Source organism: Diplotaxodon limnothrissa, linkage group LG2, assembly GCF_057381915.1.
Source record: "Diplotaxodon limnothrissa isolate DT_005_m linkage group LG2, D_limnothrissa_male_GT1.1, whole genome shotgun sequence".
Lineage (NCBI taxonomy): Eukaryota > Metazoa > Chordata > Actinopteri > Cichliformes > Cichlidae > Diplotaxodon > Diplotaxodon limnothrissa.
The window spans coordinates 34,479,713-34,504,422 of record NC_140597.1 but is presented as its reverse complement, the minus strand read 5'-3'; the positions used below and the strand labels follow the sequence as shown (position 1 = coordinate 34,504,422).

At 39.0% G+C, this 24,710-nt stretch overlaps 1 protein-coding gene across 5 annotated transcripts in view; it reads right to left on the bottom strand.

Annotated features, from left to right (window-relative positions):
• Nucleotides 1-5,381, bottom strand: part of mid2 (midline 2) — a 177,496-nt gene extending 172,115 nt beyond the window's left edge. For 4 of the 5 annotated variants that reach the window (XM_085362880.1, XM_085362872.1, XM_085362863.1 and 1 more), the window contains exon 1: nucleotides 5,041-5,381. The gene's annotated coding sequence lies outside the window, so the exon portion shown is untranslated. Of the gene's footprint in view, nucleotides 1-4,778 lie in introns of all 5 variants that reach the window. The other variant, XM_085362898.1, reaches the window with a different exon arrangement.
• Between the last annotated feature and the right edge of the window lie 19,329 nt (nucleotides 5,382-24,710).

The window sequence follows — 24,710 nt, the reverse complement described above, 5'->3', positions numbered from 1 at the left end:
CAATAACATACTGGCTACAGTACATAATGACTAGAGTGTGAAAGCCATAGATACTGGATAGCCAACCATGTGCCAGAGCTTTTGCTGTCCCCATTTGGAGGAGGCAGGAGGGAGAATGTGTGTGTGTGTGTATGTGTGTGACTGTGTGGGTGTTTGAGGATAAATGCATGCACATGTGCATGAAGGGCACGGAGAAGGCAGCAGTCTCCCGAAAGAACACTTTATTTGGAAAGAGCCTCCCATGACCTGGCTTGATCTCGTCCCTCATTTCTTGGGTGGGGGTTGCGCACGCCCATGTGTGTTTGTGTGTGAATGCTCAGTGCTGGGGATTTACAGATCTTTGAAATGGCTGTGCCCCTGAGGATAGGACTGCGCTCCCACCAGTGGCTCACAGTGCTAATCTGACTGACAGCTTGGTCCAGCTTTCAGCCAACAAAACAGCCCACTGGCAAGGTCCAAATACCTGACTGCTGAGGAATGTGATCTGCCATGAGATGACAGAGGAGAAGCTACTCACCCCTCTGTGTGCCTAAGCAAATGCTCAACCGCCTGTATCTCTCTCCCTTTCTACCACTTTTTCTGTCTGCTTGTTTGTCAGCACTACACTGCTAGACCTACACATCCTCGGACTCAGCTGGATATGACAGTTTGACAGGCTGTCACAGTTCTAAAACAGAAAGGCAGTGGGATGACACTGTCACGGTACCCTTCGGCAAGCATTTAGAAAAAACAAAACGTCTTTCAACTTTTGAACCTTCCAAGATTCATTTTTCAAATACGCATTCTTTGATATTTTTTGGTTTAAAGAACTAGTCATCAAAACCAGTATTTTAAAGGAAAGCACTTTATGACTTCACTTAAGGCTTGATCTGTTTGGACACTGGCGATAAGGCTTCTGTTACCACACATATTCACCAATAAGGCAAAGCTACAAAAAAACTCTGCCACGTCAGTTAAAAACACCCCCACAAGCCATCTGTCTTGTTTCTTTTCTCCTTCAGGGGCAAACTGAGAGCTTATTTAGCTAAGATGCCCACTCATCAATCAGCGAGGCTTTTCCATAAGCCATCCAGCACAGCTTGAACTGGAGGACCCTCATAATTGAATATTAAACCCCCGATGAGTAGCAAGGCAAACTGCGATGTTGACTGGAGGCTGTAGTGTTCTGTTGCCGTTGTGTTGGCAGAGATACCTGTGGTGCTGTTCAGTGTAGCGTCAGTTGCATCCTGCCTACCCGAGGTTATTCTGTCACACTGTCACAATTTCCATCTTTTGGATAAGAAAAGTGTCTACAGACAAACATCCAAACTCGCACAGGGGACCACAGATGCAAGCAGGCATGAATCTATTTGGCACGCAAATATGTAAACACAGCTGGCTTTTACTCAATAGGCAGCACTTGTAAGAAGGCTGGAGAAATTGCCTATTGTTCAGTTAAGACAAGAAGTAAACGTGGCTTTGACTGTTTTTATTTTGGTCTGTATTTACCGCAGCATGCTGAAGGAATCTCTACGCAGCTCAAACAGAAGATCAGGGAGCAGCCCACGATTCTGCACTACAAATATAATTGTATTTCTATTAGACCTGAAAGCAAAATAATATTGTGAGATAAGGAGTGAAATTGCAGGGAAATTGCATTTTTCTGGTGTCTTGCCAATATAATCTGATGTATGAAATGGAGGAATGTCACGAAGGAAGGTACTCTTGAAAAGATCAAAATCTGCTTTGCCTGTTATTATAAATTTGGATGTTTTTCCAAAAGGAAAATCCTGTCAGCAATGGAGAGAGAAGCAGAAACCTTAGATTTTAGGTCTGTGTCCTGAAGTGTTAGATCAATGAAAACCAAGGTGTCTGGAGCGCTCCCACAAACATTTTACAGCACATTATCCATGTAGGTTTTCCAATTTATCTATAAGAATCGAGTTTACGTCTACAGATAATGGCATTAATTGTAGCGATATTACATTAACATCCTGAGAGTATAACCAGCCAATTAATTCATTTCTTTAGAGGCAATATACATGTTGGCTACTACAACACGCACAATTTGCCACAAAAATACACATTAATGAGCCACCTCTTCACAAGAAAGCCTTTTTTCCATGGGAAGCTAGAGCCGCAATCCTCAAACGACCCTCCTGCTCTTAAGACAGACCCTGTGATAGCCAAGTGGACTCTTAAAGATATGGATTATTCAGACCCATTCAGGCACCAGTGTGTTGACAGACAGACCTCAGTAAAAACATCCCCATGCTGTATATCCTTTCTGCCTCATTGCTCTATGGGGATAAGCTGACTTACATGTACAGAGAACCTCCCTATGCAAACAATGATTGTGAACAGTGACATTCAAGGACTGCAGCTGCTGCTGCAGACAAACGCACAAAACTGGGATTCACCTATTTGCTATTTTCATTCGATTTTTCCCAAGCATCAAAGTTTAATAGAGTAAATCTCAGAGATACTGCAATATGCAAGCTTACAAATTTTAGTCAAGACTTCAGTAATTATGGTATATGTGGGCTAATAACATCTCTTACATTTTAAAATTGCACCATGGCATGCCATCGGGATTAGTGAGATTAATAATGCTTTCATAATTGCACCTTTATATTATTGCTTCAGGTCAGGTAACATATTTTAAACACCGATGAAGCACAGCACAAAAGAATGTAGACTTGTTTTCATTTATTTGGTTACAAAAATGTGGGGAAAAACATCTTCATATTCATTTTATATAAAGTATTATCACAGATTCTTAAAAAAAAAAAAAAAAAGCATATTTGACAAGTCAGCTTTTGATTTTCTGGCTAGTTCACAATTAGCTACTGGCTGCCAGCAGTAACAAACAGGTACACTACTGTACAGTTGGTATTTACATCTATTCTTGGAAATCGTGCAGCTGCAACCTCGACAACAAACGCCAACCCTCTTTCACAGTTATAATCATCCCAGCACGTAGAAGCTGACTCCCTGTCTCTTTTACAGAAAAAAAAAGCACTGCTATTGTCATCAGTATAATGTCTTAATAATTATCATCTGAGGGTGCAACTCGAGACTCGACTAAGACAAGGGGAGAGAAGCGCAGCGTGGATAGACTAGGAGAGCAAGCAGCACCCCGTGGATGCATGATGAATGAGGGTGTCAGTTGTGTTCACCCAACTAGCAGTGCAGTCTCTGAAACTGTCAGTCCCCATGCACTGAGACCTGTCTCATTAACCACAGTGATCATGCATTAACAAGACAGGCAGTAAGAGAGCAGGGAAATAAATCATTTTTATAAGATGAACCACCATTTTTAAAAAGAAAAAAAAATTGTAATAGACATTAAATTTGTTTCACTGGTGATCAGCGTGACAAGATATGGCACATTAAAGCTCATCATATGGGTTTGTTTTGGTTGTGCACTAGGATTAGAATGGAAACATTTGCATTGCTGGTAATTACTCCAAGTAGATTTTGATGAAGTATTTGTTATACAATTATGTGAATAATGATGAAGCACTAGGTAACTGTCTCTAACAGTGGGTTCCATTTTCTTACTCCCCACTGTTTTTGGTGTGCTGCATTATTGATAAGGGGCTGACATTTTACACTTTTCTTAAGGCAAAGCCAGAGTCCCTCTACAGTCACCTGCAGCACTGTCTCCACAATAACCAGGCTGACAGTCTAATATCACAACAGGGACTCTGCAGGATTCATATTACATTTATTAGCAGGTTTGTGGTGACAGCATTGGTTTGTGCCTTCTGCTGGACTAGTTTGGCATTTTTATTTAATAACATGAAATTTTCATCACATAAAATCAAAACACATTCAAGACTTGACAACTGGTGTTCCTGCGATTGTTCAGAAAATCGACTTTATATGTATTCCTAAAAAAAATCTCCTTTTAATCTTTCTAGGGGGAAAATGAGAAACTGCCTCTCTTAATGCTGCTTGGAAGCAGCAGGGCGTGGCTGGGAGTCAGCTCAGGTTAGTCCCCGTTTTCCTACATCAGTCATCCTTAAACTTAAAACCACCTGCCCAGTGTGGTGCAAGTCCACCTTGTGCTGTTAAAACAGCTGCAACTGATTGAGACATGGGCATGTGTGAAAAAGCACCAGGACATTAGAAGTGGATCATTTGCCTCCTGCTGGTTTAAGAGTGGAGTCTCAGAGAAGCAGGCTTGTTCTGGGCATCCTGTAAATGCTTTATTGTACTAGGATCTGGCAGTTTGGAGGCCGGGTCAAAACCTTGGGCTCTCTGTCGCATTCCTAGAATCGTTCTTGAACTGTTTTTTGTGGTGTGGTGGGGTGCAAGTGTTCCAATGGGGGAGGCTGTTGCCATCTGGGAGCGCCATTGTCATGAAACATGCCTTGTTTTTCAACGTTTAGGTGGGTACATATCAAAAATAACATCCAATCCACATAAATGCCAGAAACCACGATTTCCCAGGAGTGCACAGCATTGTAGTTGGACGATGAATGTCATAGGCTTCAGCTGTAGTAGTGGTTTTAATGTTGTGTTGTAGTATACAATGGCTAAACTGATGAGAGCATAAAGGCTAAAGCATGTTCACCAGTCTTTAATATAATCCACTCCAAAACTCCAAGAGTTCATTCAGAATATTCAACAGCGACATCGTCAACAGGGGTGCAGAAATTTTAGCACTCTTAAAAACTTTTGAGAATAAATTTGCAGGCCACTGTGAACATTAAACACTTGCATTAAGTCCCTGACATAATATTTGCCCACCACAGACGTACAAGAGCGCATTTGTTTTTGTTTTCTCTCACCGTCTTTTTCGAAGCAGAAGATTAGGCACACATTCACACACGTCTTCATGATGCAGGTTTCTGTACACAGATAAGAGCTAGTCATACACTTACTGTATCATTTGACATGGATCATTACACTGTTGCAACCCTGGAACCCACAATACTGCACAGCGTGCGCCTTCCACAAACTAACTCACGCTCCTAGCCAGTGTGTGCACTCTCGTGCATGTTACTCTCGCTATTCCGCCAAAACAACACACATAAAGGAAACACAGCCTACCTCGGCTCGCAGTGACAGCTCCGTACGTCGACTCGCTGCAGGAGATGGCAACAATGTGATGCTCGCAGTAAAGATCGCGGTTCGTAAGCGCAGAAGTTTTGACAATTCAGTGAGTCACGGAGCACACAAAGAGTGCCAGTCCCTTACTGATCTGTGTAAAGCAAGCCAGTGTACAGGGTGTATGACAACGCCCCGAAACAAAAGTGATCCGGTTGATCCTCCGGTGGATCATTACGATTATTATTAAGGATGTTTCTCTCCAAATTGGCTACGCGCACCGGTGCGCTGCGTTTACCTCCCAAAGTGATCCCCAAAGCAAACGTCCCCTAAGGACACGTGATCAACATACGGGGGACGGGAATAGCTCTCAATTCCCCACACAGTAGCAGCTGGGATCGGTTACACCGCTGCTTTAGAGCCCGTTCAAAAAACCCGAGCTGTGCGCACCCATACTCCTCCTCCTACCATTTTCCCATCCCCTGTGACCTCACGGTGTCGCTGTCATTTGGCTTCACCTTAGCAATTTGGATCGATTAATATAATACACCTGTCGCCTTGGCCCGCTGATTATAAAGACATAAAATTTTACTTATAATTATATGGAAGTTTCCTTTCAGATGTTAACTCACGAATGACTGTAGATAAATTATATTTATTTAGATGACAATATTTCAATGTTGTTTAATAAAAATGAACAACTTAGAATCCTATATGTAGGCTGTACCATTAATCAATGTAAAAATAATACTAATAATAACAATTTTGTCAGGATAACCCTTTTGGGTTATTCCACAATCCAGATTGTTTTCCTTCTTTTCTCACAGGCATATAAATAATTTGTAATCTAAGCCAGTAATGATGTCACTACTCCCAGGCACCAATCACAGTTTAACAGCTGTTACGACCAAGTGTAAGAGATGCTAGACTCATCATTAGCGTTAATTGGTTTGAGAGCCGGTGATAACAGCCATATTTTACATTTCCACATTATTTTTATACCACACCATTCATCGATCGCTGATGTCTTATGTATTGGGGCACTGCCATCCTAGTGGGCGCCACTGCCATCATTTGTCCTGATTTATATGCATATTTTTTTCAATCTTAGGGGTCACGTGGACCCAGCAAATGCTTTACAACACACCAGAGCCAACGATTCCTCTCGCTGTAAAGGTCGAGGCGTTATTCGTTTGTCACCAGTGTGTAGATTGTATGTTTTTTTGTTCTGAAGTCTATTTTTTGTTTAATTTAAATAAAATGTTTCATTTATAAGTCTCATTCTTTAACAACACTGATTTTCAGAAGTTTTTATTGCAAATGAATTCTCAGCTTTTTGTCCTTAAACTGTAATAACTATAAGAATTATTGAATTTTCATAGTCGTAGCCTTAAGATTTTTTTTAGCTGAATAAACATTTAGAAAGCTAGAAAATGTGCCAGCGTTAAAATGTGTACATTATGAGCCTGAAGTTGAAAGGAGCTTCCAATTCTGTAGGTGAGCTAATGTGGGCGTTCTGAAGAGAACCAAGGTTTTATTTTGCTGAATTACTGCCTTCAAACAGCTCTTAAATGCAAATGGGATACAGACTGAATGGTGGAAGAACTGCACTGCCGTACAAGTTGCCATGTTAATTAGTTCCTCTGTGAAAAGCTCAGTATTCAATAGAGACAAGAAGGACAACTGATAGGTAGTCTTTGTTTCTCTGTACCTTTCACCCACAAAACGCAAAACCGGCACTGGCCCTCAGCCTGCTGGAGTACATGTGCTGTGTGCTTGTAAGACAGGTTTTAAAAGCAAAGGGGTGCACAGGACCCCTCACACCTTACACATATGCTTATGGATTAAGTTAATAAACTGTAACTCCAGGGCTCATTGGACTGAATATCAAAGCTTGCAGGTGGATATTTGAGCTGGCATGCAGGGCCTGTAAGACTGTTTGTTCTCTTGTGAACATGCTATTACTGTACAGACAGATTCCAGCTGAAAGTATGAGATGTATTAGTACACTGTGATAGACTTTAACATAGCTGTTGCACACATTTAAAACAGATTTAATTTTTCAAGAAATAAAATTTTTATTGCCTTTCAGTGTCACCCAGTCTGCAAAGTGACATTTTCCACATGAGTAAACCTGTCAAAGAAGTATGTTTATCAGTTTAACCTTCTCGAAATGAGGATTAGCTCATTTCAAAGTGAAATGTGGCAGACTTTCACATTTCACTTTGGTCTTTTATGATGAATGTTATCTGGCTCAAACAAATAAGTTTGCTATTTTCCTGTTCTAACATCCCACAGCCCCAAACACAGTCTTATTAGAACTTAGACTTTACACTGCAGTATTTGGCTCATTTTGTATTGTCACTAAAGGCAGGATTTAGAAGTGAAGAATGTCTGTCAATTTCTTCTCTTGCAAGGACTCATCTACTGTGTTAACAGCTTCATCCTACATAAAAAGCAAACTTACAATGACCCAAATCCTCCATTGATATGTTCAAAGCCACCATTTCTTTTGTGATACTAACAATGGGTGCACTGGAACTTATAAACCTACACCTGTGAGCACACAAAACAAGCCACCTTGTGGGGTTTGTGGTCATGGTTAGTATTGTTAGTATTATCTTTTTATAAGTGGACATCGTTTTTGTCTGAAATGTGCATGAAGATCAGAGGCAGACTGTGTGACACTGCCATCACTGGTCAGAGGAACACAGAACCAATTCTGCAAAGTTAAAAAAAGAAAAACACTGAATGCAGACATCATCTTTGTTTAATGTCCGTGGATAAAATACACATGGCACATTTAGGCAGGGAAGCTTTGCTAAGTATGTCTGCGTGTAAGTACAGTATGTGAGAAAAGACCAACCAGTGCATTGTTTATGGAGAGCAGTACTAGGAATGCGAAAAAGCTCAGCTGAAGTAAAAAAAAAAAAACCTAAATGAAGCTTATTTTTCTTCCATCCATCCATCCATCCATCCATCCATCCATCCATCCATCCATCCATACATACATATATTTATCCATCCATCCATCCATCCATCCATCCATCCATACATACATACATACATACATATATTTATCCATCCATCCATCCATCCATCCATCCATCCATCCATCCATACATACATACATTTATCCATCCATCCATCCATCCATTTTCATTCACTGTTGTTATATTTCCAGGTTTAGTATTTACTGTTTCTGTTCTGTTTCACTTACTGCTTGCTGTGCTTTTGTTTATGTTTGTTAAACTTTTTTGGGTATGTTTTCAATATAATTTCTTAAAACCCAAGCAAATAACAAGGTCAACAAATTAGCTTTAGCAATAAGAGCTACATTAACTGAAATGGTCTGCTTTTATTTGATGAACACTGACATTTTCTTGATCATTTGCCACAGGAGTTAGAAAGAAATAATAAAATATACAACAAAAAAGGTAGAGAGATTCATTGGTGAATCTGGGCCTTCGTTAGAGCTTCACGGTTTGAAATGAAAAAGAAAAATTCTGTCAATACAACATCAGACCTCAGCAATTCTAAACTGTGGACGTCAATAAAAGTATTTAATAACACACTCAGCTGAAGAATTTTGCATTATCTCTAAAAAAATCTCCTCCCTTACAAAGAGATTAACCCAAAACATATTGTTAATCATTACAGGGATTATGAATAGTTAACTGAAAATGGGATAACTGAGGCTGGGGAAAGTAATAATTAATGAGGCTGGGTACAGATGGGACAGTTTGGGATACTTAATTATGTTTTGGCACTAAAAAACTGACCCACTTTTCAATTTTTCTGGTCATGAGTTTTCTACACATGAGTTTAAAGGTATAGCAAGTAAGATTTCCATGTTTAAATGTTCCATAAAAATAGACAACGTTACCATCAAAATTTGAAACCCTTCTGACATCACGTCAAAGGCATCTGTGTGTTGTGTTGCAGGGATATCTATTGACGTGAGCATACTAACAGGATAACCTTGGCTCTGTCCTGTCTTGTTATACCGTCATATCTCAAGAGGTGATAGTGAGTCATTGCAGGTGTCTAGTTTGCATTGTGTCAAATGTGAGAGGAATAAGTAGTGCCTTGCAAGTAAAGATGGTGCTTTAGTACAAGTGTCATACAGACAATCAAGGGTTAGATGTATTTAATCTGCCATCAGGGGACACTGCTACAGAACAGGGATCATTCAACATCCACCCTGCATGGTGATCTATTAAGAGGATACATATTCACTAATCATGTAGAAGCCTATAGACCTGTGAGTACCAGATATAAAGGTTTCTATGTTGTATATTCATATTTTTATGTATTGTATCTTTAAAATCAACCATAAGAAATCAAATCATATGAAAGTCTCTACTCAAAGTCAGCTTTTGTTAGTTACAAACTAACAAAGAGGATTACAAAAAAAATAATTATGTTTCTATGATTTTTTTTTAAATGTGGGAAGTTGTAATTAATAGCTTGAAGTTTTTTTAAATACTAGCTGAAAATAAAACAAAATGAACTACATTATTTATAATTTCTAATCAGTATTGCATGCCCCGAGAAGAAAGTAACAAGAACTTCCAAGGACTGCATAATGCTTATACATTATGTAACTATGCCAGTGACTAAATCTTTGCTCTGCAGTAGTGCATGTAGTTAAAGTTTAAAAAACATTTCTTTCGTTGAGGAGCTCTGAGGATTTGGCTGTTTTGGTGTGTGACTGTGTGGGATTTTAAGGATCCATATAAATGTAAGTAGCTGCCAGCTGCTGTCTTTCAGCTCACTGATCCCTTGGTTCTCTCACACTGCGGCGCAGCCACAAATAAAATCCTGCAATCATAGAGGATTATGAGGGTCTAAACAGCAAGATGTCAGCTTGCAGGTGGTTGCAGGCGGAGCTTTCACTCTGCTAGGTCTGCTTGAGCCGTAATGATGTCTCAGCTGTGCTACTCTGTAGATTCGCAGAAGAAAAATGAAAAAAAAAATGAAAATGACAAATGCTTTGGTCATCAGTGCATCTCTAACTGTTTGATAAAAATCTGATAAAATGTGTATAAATACATTATTCAAATAAGAAATTCACCATGCTTAAAAATTAATGAAAAATAATACATATTTACATACCGTATAAGGTATTATAGTCATGTGATAACACTTGAAATAACTGTGCTTGGATATGCAGTGGAAAACCAGAGATTATGAAAAAAGAAACCATGGATAAAGTTTCAAAGAATGTCTTTGTTTATGGTTAAAAAACCCTTTAAAGAGCCCATAAAACCACAGATTGCCAGGAAGACAGTATTTTATATTTGTCCATTTTCATTTAAAATCTTGATAGGATTGTATGTTGCACAATGTGTTAACACAAACACTATGAACCCCCAACTAAAGATTTCTTTATCCAACTTGTTATGCTTTGGTTCAATCAATCAATCAGCTATTTGCAATGAATAAATCCGTATCTCTCATGCATCAGAAGATGTTACAGTTGCAGAGTGCAGAAAGAATGTAGTAACAATGTTAACATTACGGGGAAAAACAGCCTTTCAAATGTTCAATGAAAACATGCATGCAAAAACCACAAACTTCGCTCTAACAGCGCCAGCAAAAGCTATAATTCTAAATATGTTCTCAAAAACAAAGAAAGCTTCTTAATCCAAAGTCAGAACGTTCCGTGGCTAATCTTCTGTTGCAGGATGGAAAAATGCTGCAGCTTTAATCAGCCCACCAGATGGCCTTGCTACTTTCTGAGTGCCCATGCAAGTGCAGGGATGGTTGAAAAACAGTGGAGACAGAGATCTGAGGCAGGATGCTAGTTTGCATTGATGCAATGTGAACGTGTGATGTTTCCAGAGAATACTCTTTGTTATCTTGAGGAAAATATCCTTTTAAAATTATATATTTGTTTATTAATGACAAAGATTAGCCGTGTCAATGATAATATCTGATCAGATTGAGTGATTCAAGGGGTGTACACATGGCAAGTGATGTGATGACCACAGACAATGCAATGTCAACTAAATTTAGTAATTTGTATTGATGATAGGTAAAGCTGTTAATGGTGTAAAGTGGACACAGAATAGAACCAGACAGAAACCTGCGGCAGTGGTCTCATGTCACAGCAGAGTTGAACAGAATATCCAAGCATCTGCTCCCGCCAGCCTAGGAAGCACTGATAGATTAGAAAACCTGGAGGGGTTTCTTATTATCGTGGGGCCTTGTCTATGACAGAATCCTGGTTGGCAGCAGCCCACAAGGTAGTTTTGCCATCCTGAAATTGAATTGGGAAGGATTTAATGGGTTTAAAGGCTTTTGCTCTCAGTGTGATGGAATCAGATAGCGGTGAAAATGCCAGAAAGTTGTGAAAGACAGAAGGTTTGACTGGAGAGAGTGATATGGAAAGAGAAATTGGGCATGGCTGAGGTAAGCTGATGGGAAAAAATACATTTCTTAATTAGCTAATGGTGATATTAGGTATGTATCATTGTGTTGTCTTTATCTAATCTCAAATAAAGATATTATTGCCCTAAAATTGTGCGATGGAGGAGAGGAAGGACAGGGTAAGTCTTTGATACACACATCAAGGTCAATACACAGCATAAGAATGGCTTCCTGTTCCCACTTGCGAACAGGTTCATCTCCCTGTTCTTCCCCAAACACCGTCTGCTAGTGTGGCAGTAATGCTCAGGCTCACCTCTTACCATTCTTGTGCTGTGATTTGACCTTGATGTATATGCCAAAGACTTACTTCGTGAAAAGCGTGAAAAGTTCACTGTTTAGTTGAGTGTCATGGGAGACATTATGTTTCCTATCAAGCTGCACCCAGTTTGGAGTAGAATGCGTCACACGGCAAAATGGGTAAAGCATTAACACGGAAGCTCAGATCATTGAAATAATGAAATGGTTAGCCCAGAGTCATAAACTGAACCCAAGTCAGAATCACAGGAAAATCACTGGTGACAAAATTATAGCTAATAAACCCTTTACACACTTTGCTGAGCTATGGAAGAGACTGGAAGAGGAGTGGAGTAAATTTAAACTGCAGAATAGTGAGAACAGGTTCTCCTACTTCCTAGTAATTTCTCTGAAAACTGTAAACATAAAAAAAAAAATCTAATTTTGCTCGAAGAGATTGCTGTCTCTGTATTTTCCACAAAATAAAGGCTGCTGTTGAATGGCCATGGTTTTTGAGCACTATTTTGAACAATTAAGGTTCACCAACACTATAGGAAAAATAAATGGTTTATGATTTGTTCTTTATATTGTTATTCATGTGTATATGAATAGAATGAAAGAAAAGGGTGGAGAGTTAAGACATCTTATGTTTCTGCTTTCAGTCTAAAAGTGCATGTTCTTTTTATTTCCACTGAACGATACAGTAGTAGTTATAAGATGTTATTATGATATAATAATGTAATTAATATAATATCATAACATAATATCGAAGTAGTAAGATGCAGTGTGTGCTTATGACTCAAACCGTCACTGCTGCTGCAAATGTTATCTAAGCCAAATGTGTAATAGTCGTGATCAGTTGTTGTCACAGTTTCCAATCACTTTCCCAAACTGCTAGTCCTCTGCCTTTGGCCACAGATTCAGATGGCCTTGGTTATGACTGGAAGACGTGGCTCAGAGGGAGAAATGGAGGACAGAGGGAAGAGAAAATGAAAAGATGAAACATTTAGATATCCTTCATAAAAAGTAATGAAGAGAAGAACTGTAACCCTCTGTTTACATTAGCAAATAACACACTTGTTAAGGTGACATACTAAATTTCTGCCTTAAAAAATGCCTTTAATCTTTTGAAGGTTCATCAAAGGAAAGTTCAGGAAAGGAAATGAGCCATAGAAAAAAAGAGGCATTTGCACATCGAGGTAGATGTGAAGCTTCAGCGGATTACTCATCAGTTTTCAATAAATGAAGGGTGACTTAAATAAGCCTCCTTTCCAAGTGCCAGCACGTATCAAAAACAAAAAGAGCAGAAATTCATTTTTAGCTTCAGTTTGAGTATGATGGAAAATCAGACTGGTGCACTGAAATGTCTTTTGCCATGAAATCATAAGCGCTCCGACAGCTCACAGAAAAAGATCATGCTGTGTTGTTGGACAGACATCAAAGGCAAAGGCCTCAAATAGTTTCTCTGTCACACTGGGTCACCCAGCAGCACTTCTCTTCCTCCATATGTACACAGACAAGTTGATATCCATGAAAACGAGGCACACTCATATGCAAACGCTCTTGCACAAACGCGTGGTTTTTGCAGTCACTCTTCCTTATCCACTACCTGAACAGTCTGATGTCATCCTGCTTTCTAAGAACTCCTTTAGCTGGTTCCGTGGTCAGTTAACGTAGCGCACAGATGCATTATCCCAGTACCACAAGGAACGAGAATTTGTCACAATTGTCCTAACCTTTGATCTCTAAGCCTTTGAAACCTGCTCCCTCTCTCACACCATGAACCCCATTCAAAGCACGCGCGCCATCTGTGAAAAGAACACCAGTGCGTTTGTTTCTAAACTTAGTTTAGCATGGAGTACAAGTCAAGTCACACAAGAAGAAGTGTGAGAATTTTAGGCTTCTGTCTCACAGAACAGGCAGTGATCATCTGACAGTTCTATATCTGACAAATGGAAAAATATGTTTTCCCAGCTGGATGCAGGTGGTTACTAATAGTCGTTGTGAACTCAATCGCTAAAGTCCCATTTACACAGACAGTCAATGAGCACCTGTTAAACACTGGTTGCTCTTCTGCAACCAGTTTGTGAATTGTTGATGGAGTTTGCTGGCTGTCAATGGGTAAAATTGTTTGAAAAGAGGTATAAGGTGCTGCACTGAAAACATCCTTGAGTTTGCTTTGGATTTGGTGTTTCATGCAAACTACTGCTGATGACCAAAGCAATCATAAGGAGGTTTGGAAGGTTGGTGCAGCATCTTCTTTGCAACCAATTTCACCCAGTGATAGCCAACAACCTGCAGAAACCACTCACCAAGTGGTCAGGAAATAGATTATTCTCTTTAACTGGAGGTTGTCAGGGGCTTGCAGACTGTTGTGCTGTGTGACTGAGACCTGAATAACCTTTTAGGCTTACCTTTCAAATGGCATCTTATGTTGTGATAAACTGTTAATGTATTTTAATACAGCATATAGAAATGACAAAAAAGTCCAGTAGTAATCAAATAAATAAACAGCTGGACAGGATCATTTAAAACGACTGAGGTTGATAACAATATGATGTAGCTTAAGTACAGTGTTTAAAATGTCACCACTCGATATGAGTAGATTGCAGTCAATTGAATTGTTTTATTTCCCCTTATAATTCAAGTGCATGATCCTGGCTATGGTGCCTGCTGTTCATCTGTAGTCTATGCATGTCTATTTACTTTCATTAAGGCTGTAAAACTTTGTAAAAAGGGTTTGGAATAAGTTCATGAGCCAGCGACGCTCATTTCTGTCCAAGGACAGGAATACTGTTGAGTTGTGAGGATATCCTGAACTTTTCTTTTGGTAAGCACTTCTGTTTTTGCCACTGTTAGCTGCTGTTAGCTGGCATTAGTGAAGCCTTCTTTGAAAGTGGATCTACCTTTGTTGGAAAAGAAAGTCTGATTTGTTTTTAGGATACTTGAGCTCAACATTAGCTGGAATTATGTTAGCTTATAACCAGCTGTTATTGAACTGCCCTGAAGGGTTGTTTGTCTAATCTGCAGAATGTACTTCACTGTAATGCCTAACACGAAAAACCTGCACTAAGATGCTCACAGTCACTTTGATCAAAAGCTTTAATAAATTAATTTCTATCTACTATACAGACTCTACTTTTCCCTCTGGATTTACTTACTGTTTTGTTAAAAGGATACAATTTTCAGTTAATATATTTCATTGCACGAGTCTTTCGAGTAGGTAATTACTTGTAAGCAACATGTGTCTGATGTGTCCTAAAAATTAAAACAAATAAATAAATAAGAAGAAAGTACGATGAAATTATATGATGTAACATTTTTATTCCAGATCCTTCACATTCTGCTGGATGAGAAGTCACCCACACAGTTCAGAATCATATTGTGATTAATGTTGTTCACCGATTACCGTTTAAAATGCAGCAAAATTATATGAAGCACTATTTCAAGCCGCAGGCAGGTTGCCGCTTCTCTTGGATGACCTGAGAATTCATTAGACAACAAAGCGCACGAGGAAAAAATAAGAAATAATCTGACTGTGAAGATTCCTGTGACTGTGCAAGTGGATAGATTTCAGGCCACCTGCAACTGCCTGTGTGCTTTGTCTAATGATGTTTGTCCGGAAAAAAAGGACCTCTCAACGGAATAAGCAATGGGATTTAATTAGCAGTGAGTGACAGGGCCCAGTAGTTGTGATGCTACCCCCTCCTCTTTTAAAAAAAATCCTTTCATGGAAGATGCAACTCTGCTGCATACTGCAGATTGTTTTGTGGATGTGGGCTTATGGGAATTACTCAAGGCAGTCTTTGGTTTTCTTTAGTAAGTATGCTGATGGAAAACATGGCCTAGTATCAAGCACTGTTAAGTCAAGGAATGTGACCAAGCAGACATATCTGCTAACCTTGGATTATATGTGGTGATGAGTCAGTGGCACCAAATACTTTATGCTTTAATTACTCCTAAATGTTAATGTGTCACCAACATAATGATCTAAATAGTAACTGTGCATTAGCGCATGGATTGAGGGTTATTTCAGCCTTGGCGTGCCGCTGAGGGAACACATTTTTCTCCAAATGACCTAAAAAAAAAAGACTCACTGCAACAACTAACCTCGGGAACAAATGCACATGCATTCATCAGCAGTGTTAATCAGTCTGTGAACTGTCACAACACGGCAGCTTTCAGAGGAATGAACAGCCTTTACACCCCAGCCCAGATTTTTGTTTTTAAATCAATTATGACCCATATCTCCCTCTCACTCATGCAGAAAACAAATGCAAGCTGTAAATGAACAGATCTATTGTTCTAATGCCCTGGTGAGCTCTTTGCTGTAATTAACCAAGAGGTTGTGGACTTTAAAAGCCAGTCAAGGCCAATCAATACTGATTTGCAGGACAGTGAGCACAAACACAGGTCCCCCGAGGCACGTCCATCAAGGAGACAGCTCATGCCATTTCTCATTTCAATAAAGCCTAAGAAAAAAAGGTGGGAGTAGCTTAGAAGACACATTTGACAAATCATCAAAATATATATTTTTTCTGTAAATGGCTGCTTTTTATTTGGTTTCTAAGGGAACAAAGCTAAATAACCTGGATAGTTCACAACATAAAACTGGTCCCGACTCATAATCTTGTCTTTTTCCTCGCCCAAACAACACCCTTTGACTTCTAACCTCTTTGTCTGACTGACCAAAACGGTGTGTTTAATTTATGCTGTTGTCACATAATCCAGTTCAGAGGAAGGCACCATAACACATAAATAATTTATGTCCACATCTGTATTTCAAAAGACACCTTGAGAATGAATATTGAATATGTTCTATGTGCATTGTGTCTAATGATGTGTCCGTGCATGGATAAGCAGAAGATAATAAAGGACATTAAAAGTCTGGCCTCTAAACTGTGTGAGATCAGACAAATCTGAAATGTGGCAGATCTTCCAGTAAATGCTTTTATCTGCAGCTATTTAATTTATTTTACCTCCATTAAAGATAATCAATACTTTATTGATAGCTGTTAACATTTTTGGTCCATTTCAGTAATCCCACTTGCAGCTGTAACTGTCTGCACAGGCACGGCTCAGTGATGTTATATGCATATGTCAATAGAAATGTGGTAAAAATCATTTTCATATTTTTTAACGCTTCAGATTTTATTTTCAGAATTGCCTAAAGCCCTATAATCATGCTTTGCCTCTCCAGCTTTCCTATTCCTAACATGTCTTTCATCCTTGGAATTACATGCAGTTTTAAGCAACGGCGTTACTATAAAAGCGAGAGAAATGCTTGGAGTGTGTTCAGCACTAGCAACAGGATTAATAATGATGCACCAATAGCAAATTTGTTCTTTCCACACATGTTGCAGTTTGTGGAATCCTTATCTTTTTTTCCATCCTAAAAAAAGCATAAATTTGCTGAGGTGAAACTTTAAAAGTAAAAAGAAAAGCTAACATATTTTTCAGAGTCAAGTACATTACCAATTCTCATTACATAGGCAGTAACCTAAATTGATATTTAGTCATAATGTTTCCCAGGAGATAGCAAAACAATAAAAAAAAAACCCTCATTGCACAGTGGTTTTGTTAGAATAGATATCTGAACTCTGCAGTTGAAAGTACATTGCCTGCTAAGCACAAATCTGTCTGAACTTCAAATGAGCTGGAGACAAATGTAGTGGGAAGATCAAGCGTATAAATCTAAGTAGCAGCTCTTCAAACACTAGGGGCGAGTGACTCATGCATGAGAACAGGGACATACTGATATATATTTCATATGTTTTTATATGGATTGCGTAAGCTTGCAATCATGGCTCATCCATAACAATCATTTAGCTACATTAGCAAGAGTGCGTTTTTCAATAACTTCTTATATGCTGCATCTAATTTAAATGCAAAACCTACTCATATGCTTAAAAGTCTCTTCAGTTTGTCAGTCAGCTACATATAGATGATTGTTTTTTCCTCATGTAGAACTTGTCAAAATGTGCCAGTTATTTTTCTGCTTTTGTCTATTTAAACAAAAGCAAGTCTAATTATGTACTGGCACACAAAGCCGAACAACTTCTTTTAAAGCAGTTCCTCATTTTTAAAAACACGTCTAAATGAATTTTATCTCACGTGAGACAAAAGTGTTTTAGAAGCATTTAAAAGAAAGGAAACACTGTCAAATACTGACAGTCATTCAATGCAAGTTTATTTAACCAGAAAAAAGGATGAAGCAGAAATATTTCACAGAAAGAAAGTAAAAAACAAAAACATCAAATTAAAGCTGAATAGTGAAAGCATGAGACTGAGCTTTAACAGTTGAGAAGAAGAAAGTTCAGACTTCACTTTCCTGACAACAATAATTACTTCCCTATCCTAACTCATGGCCTGAATCCCCTTCACAGCCGGCTAATGCTCCCCAATTGCGTTAAGTTCTGTGTGTTTCTGTGATGAGATATTCCCTGCAAAGAGTTTGTGCTTTACTTCTCCACAGTCAAAGCCTAACCAGTGGGGCGCATTTCTTAAAGATGACTGGACAGCAAATTTAATCCTCAGAGGGTGAGAGAAGCTTAGGATTATGGTCGATATCTTACCAACCAATGAGGATTTGAGCCTGTCTGGTTCTGAATTCTTGGCCAATCACAGCCTGAGGTAGAACAGAACATCAAATACACACGGAAAAAGCAGCAGTAAAGAAGTGATGCATTATGATAGCAATTGTCTTAAGGAATGGGTCTTTACTATTAGTATTTTATTTAGTTAATTATTTTTTTTGCTACTTTTCCAAGTTGAGTTTTGTTGACTTTAATGAATGTAACTCATACATTTTAATAAAATAATTATATTTTATTGAGAGCCTTTTCTTTCTTCCCTTGTTTTCTTCTGGATTACTTGCCCAGCATGTGACGATCTGCCACAGGCATGAATCTGTAATGGATTTAAAAATATGCGATGCATGTTTATTAACTATGATCCCTGTTCCTACATGGATCTTATTTGCAATGCATTGCGACTCTTAAACTTAGCAGAAATTGTACTGAAGCTGGCGCAATACATTTAAAAAAAATATTGTAAATCTTTGCAGTTAGGGCAACTCTCACCCTTAAAGAAATTGACGTTTGTTGTCTTTGCTTTCACTGCCCTCTAGTGTCAATTAATCGGTAACTGTATAGTATTCATTGTGCATTATAGAGATTTTTCCTGTTAATATATGTATATTCATATATTTTTATGTGTATACGTCATACTTATTATTATGATCCCATTTCATATATCTTTTTATACGTATCACCTCAAATGCACCCTGAATGGTGCACTTTGACCTGCATAGCTGACTATCAGTTATTAAATGATAGCATGCATTAATGCCGTATCACAGGCATACCAAAGTATAACCTAGATAACTGTGCAATTATAATTACACTGAACCTGAAATAACAAAGATAATCAGATCAGTTGTTTGTAATCCCTGTGATAAGATAAGTAATGCAAACAAGCCAAAGTTAATTTCATCCAGAGTTTGAGGATAGTCTGTTTTGTACATCTGAACTGAGGTGAACTTTGTCCTCACGTGTTAGCCAGACCTTCCCCAGAGTAAGCGGCAAGAAAAGTGTATATTTTTTGTAGAACATTATCTTTATCAGCAGAAAGTAAGACGTTTAAAGAATGTCCTCTGAAATGAAGTCTTGCCCAAAGATATCAGTATTATGCAATGAAAAGCAAAGCATCTCAAATCCAGTACAATTAGATCTTTTAATAGGTAAAGACATAATGGAAGAAATATATCTTTTAAAAAGACCCTTTGGTCATCTTCCAGATTTACCATCTCTGGTCCATCATATTATGTAAAGAGGATGAAAGCATGAAATGCAAACTGAGTATTTAATGCTGTGCTTACATTTGGTCGATGCAACCACTGTTTTCGTCGGAAATGTCAGAATAATTCACATTTTGTTGTTTAGTTGTTTAGCTAACAGGCCCTCAGCAAATTATAAAGTCATATTTGATATTAATTTAATCTAATATTTTCCAAATATTTGTTCTGATGTTATGTAGCGGACATTTAAACACATCAAAACAAATTACCAATTGTATAGAGACTAGTGAAAAGTAGGACAAGGTATGAGATGACTGGCATTAGGCTAAGGATCAACAACTGAATGTACCCTGTAGTAGACAAGGCCAGTCTGAACCAGTTCAGTCTGGCCTTGGTGTTTTCTGAGGGACTCTGCTTGCATAAACTAGGACACAACTTTTTTTTTTCCTGTAAAAATGCTGTTGCAGTTTAGAACTCATTTGTCCCAGAGTGGTTAGAAAATAAAAGATGGTATCTTATTGTGTGCATATACAACATACATGAACACGAGTGAAAAGAATTTATTAAAGCATGCAGAGCCTTCCACCATGTTAACAGTTTGGGACTGGGGAAAAAAACCTGATTTGTTTTGATGTATCTTGGCAGGTTTTAAAAAAAATATTCCAGTAAACAAGCCATAACGAATCTCATTTCTCATAAGTTACTGGGCACTGGGAAATGAATCAAAGACAACACCGCTGCAGTGTGTGAGTTCTCTCCTCTAATGACACTTGGCATGTTTTATATCAACCACACCGACCATGGACCTGTGAGTCATTGCTCATAGTTCCTCAGATCAACCTCTTCTTTCCTCCAGATGCATTTTGGGTATTGGGACTTCCTTCAAGACAACACACAGACTCATTTTGGTATTACAGGTAGGAGGCAAAAGAGAGAAATGAGAAAAGCCCAGTGTCAAATTAGTGTTTTATAATTGATTAAAACACCACTTTGATCAATATTGAGATTCTATTAGCATTTCTGTCAATTTCACTGTAAAAACTTTCAAAATCCCCCAAAACACATTAACCAAAAAACCAACCAGACAAACAAGCAGATAAGAAATCTTTTTAATGTTAGTGAAGATTAAAAACAACTTTAGTGTGTAAATCACAAATATCTGGTAGAAATTTACATGACAGTACTGCATGTAAATTTTTTTGGAACCCTAGAAGAGCAACAGATACAAATACTGTTGAACTAACTGCTGATAAAATATCTTTGTACATGCACATTGAACATTTAACCTCAGCTGATTGTACTCAAGTGGCTGCGGTGCAGACATAAAAGTTGGTAAAAACGTAATGTTTTTCGAAACTGCACTTACTGTCTCAATCTTTGGACTGCCACAGACTTAAATATCAGAAGAACAAGAAAGATGATGTACAATAAAAAGGTTTAAATGAAATACAGCTTCCTATATCGCCTTTAAAATGGCACAACTGACCTTTTAGACTTCTTAAAAAATTTGCTTGAAAGAAATCGCAATATTAAGATAAAAAATAATTTTGTTTATTATTGACTTTAATCATTGACCTTAAAACTTTTTTGCTATCTAACTACAGATGAGAACAAAATGTGGTCATGTGTCTGGTAAAGTTATTGTTGTTATTTACGTATATAAACAGATTGCACAAATGTGCTACTGATAGCAAAAAATTTCCACACACCTGTTTCAATGACAGAGTGTGGGAGTGACTTTCTCTCACTTTAATATTTTATTGTTGGAGTTGGTTTAACGATTATGTATTTGCAAATGCAATTCTAATCTAATCTGAAAATGTAAACAGTAAGATGGCTCAACTTAACTTTTATGGCTTTTTAAAAAATTAAACAGAAAAGGACAGAGTTGAAATTATGTTGGCTACACACTTTCCTGTTACTCATTTTTTTTTTCTGTTTCAAGTGGACCAGCTAATGATCATACTTAAAAAATAATTGCATCCAGTTTCACTATGCTGGGTTGGAATTGATCAGACTCCCAGCACACTGGCTTTGTGCATATGTGGAAGCTAATAAGGTAAGACGATTCTCTCACAATTTATTTATGCTAACCTCAAAAGTCAGCCAACCTGTTAACTGAAAAAAAAATATATTATGGGTTGCTGGTCAGTTGTCTGACCCATAACCTTACTTAACACCAAGATTTGTTGAAACACAACACACAACATTTGAACATATAAACTTTAGAGCTGCAAGTATGTATTATTATTACCTATGAACAAGGCTAGGCTAACGGTTACCCAATTTCCATTTATGCTAAGCTAAACTAACAGAATTTTGGTTCTTGAAGGAAATATGTACTTTTCCTACATTTTATTTTAAATATGTTCATATATTTTCCTTTCTTGTTTCTAAATTCCCATTGTAGCTTTAATATGAAAAAACACCCAGCACGCCCATGCGGGCGGTTTATCCTTCAAGCTCGGGTCCTCTACCAGAGGCCTGGGAGCTTGAGGGTCCTGCGCAGTATCTTAGCTGTTCCCAGGACGGCGCTCTTCTGGACAGAGATCTCCGATGTTGTTCCCAGGATCTGCTGGAGCCACTCGCCTAGCTTGGGAGTCACCGCACCTAGTGCTCCGATTACCACGGGGACCACCGTTACCTTCACCCTCCACATCCTCTCGAGCTCTTCTCTGAGCCCTTGGTATTTCTCCAGCTTCTCGTGTTCCTTCTTCCTGATATTGCTGTCATTCGGAACCGCTACATCGATCACTACGGCCGTCTTCTTCTGTTTGTCTACCACCACTATGTCCGGTTGGTTAGCCACCACCATTTTGTCCGTCTGTATCTGGAAGTCCCACAGGATCTTAGCTCGGTCATTCTCCACCACCCTTGGGGGCTTCTCCCATTTTGACCTCGGGACTTCCAGGTTATACTCGGCACAGATGTTCCTGTACACTATGCCGGTCACTTGGTTATGGCGTTCCATGTATGCCTTGCCTGCTAGCATCTTGCACCCTGCTGTTATGTGCTGGATTGTCTCTGGGGCATCTTTACACAGCCTGCATCTGGGGTCTTGCCTGGTGTGATAGACCCCAGCTTCTATGGATCTTGTACTCAGAGCTTGTTCTTGTGCTGCCATGATTAGTGCCTCTGTGCTGTCTTTCAGTCCAGCTTTGTCCAGCCACTGGTAGGATTTCTGGATATCAGCCACCTCCTCTATCTGCCGGTGGTACATACCGTGCAGGGGCCTGTCCTTCCATGATGGTTCCTCGTCTCCCTGCTCTTTCTTGGGTTTCTGCTGCCTGAGGTATTCACTGAGCACTCGGTCAGTTGGGGCCATCTTCCCAATGTATTCTTGGATGTTTGTTGTCTCATCCTGGACTGTGGTGCTGACACTCACCAGTCCCCGGCCCACTTCCTTCCACTTAGCGTTCAGCCTCAGGGTGCTGGACTTGGGGTGAAACCCTCCATGCATGGTAAGGAGCTTTCTTGTCTTTATGTCAGTGGCTTCTATCTCCTCCTTTGGCCAGCCTATTACCTCAGCAGGGTACCTGATCACGGGCAGGGTGTAGGTGTTGATAGTCCGGATCTTGTTCTTACCGTTCAGCTGACTCCTCAGGACTTGCCTGACCCTCTGCAGGTACTTGGTGGTTGCAGCTTTTCTAGCGGCCTCTTCATGGTTCCCATTCACCTGCGGGATCCCCAGGTACTTGTAACTGTCCTCTATGTCTGCAATGTTGCCTTCTGGTAGTTCAATCCCCTCAGTTCTGACTACCTTCCCTCTCTTTGTTACCATCCGACTACACTTCTCCAGTCCGAACGACATTCCAATGTCATTGCTGTATAGCCTGGTAGTGTGGATCAGTGAATCGATGTCTTGTTCACTCTTGGCATACAGCTTGATGTCATCCATGTACAGGAGGTGGCTGACAACTGCTCCATTCCGTAGTCGGTATCCGTAGCCAGTCTTGTTAATGATCTCACTGAGGGGGTCCAGGCCTATGCAGAACAGCAGTGGGGACAGAGCATCTCCTTGGTAGATCCCGCACTTGATGGTGACTTGTGCTATGGGCTTGGAGTTGGCCTCTAGTGTTGTACGCCACATACCCATTGAGTTCCTGATGAAGGCTCTTAGGGTCCCGTTGATCTTATACAATTCTAGGCATTCCAGTATCCAGCTGTGGGGCATTGAGTCATAGGCCTTCTTGTAATCAATCCAGGCAGTGCACAGGTTGGTCAGTCTGGTCTTGCAGTCTCGAGAAATATATATATATATATATATATATATATATATATATATATATATATATATATATATATGTATATATTAGCACCTTGCTAATACTGGGTTGGACTCTTTTGCCTTCAGAGCTTAACTCTTCATGATATAGATTCAACAAGGTGCCTGAAACGTGTGGAGGCCAAGTTAATACAGTTTTACACTGTATTAACTGTTTTATTCAAGAAAATAATTTGAATTTTGTGACATAGTTCATAATCCTGCTTATACGCCCATCAGAACATGGGTACACTTTATCATGGGATGGACAGTATGGCCACTTTCCTCTGACCTCTCGCACCAGCGAGGCCTAGAGAAGTTCCACACGTTGGATAGTTTCTAAATCAGGAGTTTCTGAAATACGCAGAAAACCCATTTTGAACCAATAACCATGTCACATTATAACTGCCATATCACCTTGCTTTCTCATTCTGATGCTTGATTTAAACTTCAGCAGATCATGACCATGTCTATATACCTACCTGTTGCTGTTGCCATGTGATCAGCTGATTATTCCATTTTATTGAGCAGTAAAACTGGTCAATCGAACAAAGTGGACATGTGGACAATTAGTGTAGAAGATTAACATGAGAGTTTGATACCATGCCTATAAATGGATAATAAACTATGGCTGCAGCTGAAGTCATAAACTCAAAACCCAGGTTTAGTTTATATCATATAATCTAATGGTGTAATTCTGTAATTGTATCATGAATAGTATAATTTATAAAATTCTTCCAAAGGTATTCCAGTTAATGTCAGTTAAAATCATTGCCGACCAAAACAATCACTGACTATACTATAGATCTCCACTAGATGGGAGTCTCTACCCACATCAGTTTTCAAACCCGGCGTTTCCTCCACCCAAACAGTAGCAACCCCTCTGCCTGAGGACATCATTACACACTCAATAAAGCAATAGTCAGTCATTTTCTCTGCTTA